The sequence below is a fragment of the Sinocyclocheilus rhinocerous genome, unplaced genomic scaffold, assembly GCF_001515625.1.
Source record: "Sinocyclocheilus rhinocerous isolate Xijiao unplaced genomic scaffold, SAMN03320098_v1.1 scaffold21, whole genome shotgun sequence".
NCBI lineage: Eukaryota > Metazoa > Chordata > Actinopteri > Cypriniformes > Cyprinidae > Sinocyclocheilus > Sinocyclocheilus rhinocerous.
The window spans coordinates 1,016,073-1,017,249 of NW_015641422.1; the positions used below are offsets into that span (position 1 = coordinate 1,016,073).

General features: G+C 33.0%; 1 protein-coding gene across 1 annotated transcript in view; it reads right to left on the minus strand.

Annotated features, from left to right (window-relative positions):
• Positions 1–1,177, minus strand: part of LOC107754790 (gamma-aminobutyric acid type B receptor subunit 1-like) — a 55,154-nt gene that overhangs the window by 18,147 nt on the left and 35,830 nt on the right. The gene's annotated exons all lie outside the window — the stretch shown is intronic.

Here is a 1,177-nt window from a genome sequence, read left to right on the forward strand (position 1 = left end):
CTGAAGTAACTACCCTCAGCTTCGCCATAGTAGAGAGACGTTGCACAGACAAGTAAGCTAATTAAGTTAAGCAGTCATTTAATATGGACTTGGGCTAATTGTACTGTTCCGATAAACCATGTTAAAACTATTCTTCTAGTATTATGCATTTATTTTTCGTTTAATATAAATTCTGAACAGAACTTTGATTTTTCAATCATAGTGAAATAATTTAGCCGCGGAGCGTGTTTCTGATCAGTGGAGCGAGGAGTGGAGCGGGAGCGGGAAATGGTGAACTCAGAAAGGAGCTGGAGCGGAGTGATTATTAAATGCTCGGAGCACGGAGGGGAAATTGTTGCCGCTCCACTCCGCTCACATACTCTGATACACACACACACACACCCACATACACAAATTGCATGTGTGTGTAAACTGCCAATATGTAAAGTAGAGTGTTATTGTTTTTAACACAACTATTAAAAAATATTTTTGTTAATGTAAAAATTGCATCAAATAAAAATAAATATTAAAAATGACAAAAGCACATAACATTACAAAACAATCTACACTAAAAACACAAACCGAAAATATAATAAAGCTAATTTCAAATTATAAACACTATAAAAGCATGCATAGGAACTGCTAATCTGTTAAGATCAGTGTTATGGTTAACTAAAATGAAAAACAATTTAAAATTATTTTTGTTAATTTAAATAAAGCTGAAATAAAATAAAATACAAAAATTACATGAGAAAAAATGAATGAAATGTTGCCTAAGTCACTAACTGAAAGAAAATAATTTTAAGTTGAAGTACTAAAATTACTACAGCTAAAACTGATATAAAAACGATAAATTAAAGCTAAACAGAGTATTAATAATTATCAGGGTTACAAGATGTTCATGAATAGATAAGATCCCTAAAGTTGCAAATGCTGACCCTATACAGTCTATGATGCTGACAAATAATGCTGACTCGCAGCCTGTACGTTTTTATATTTAAAGAATTTGCCACTAACGATTCAAACAAGAATTTTGAGCAGTGTAGAGTAGCGCTTGTTGTTTGTCGTTTCTCCGATCACAAATGCAGACATGGTTTTATGTTTACGTGGCGTGATGCAACGCAACGTGTAAAAAGACAGTATAAAGTCATTATAATCAGTAATTATGTCCCCACTGGATGCAACAAATGCCTCGTTT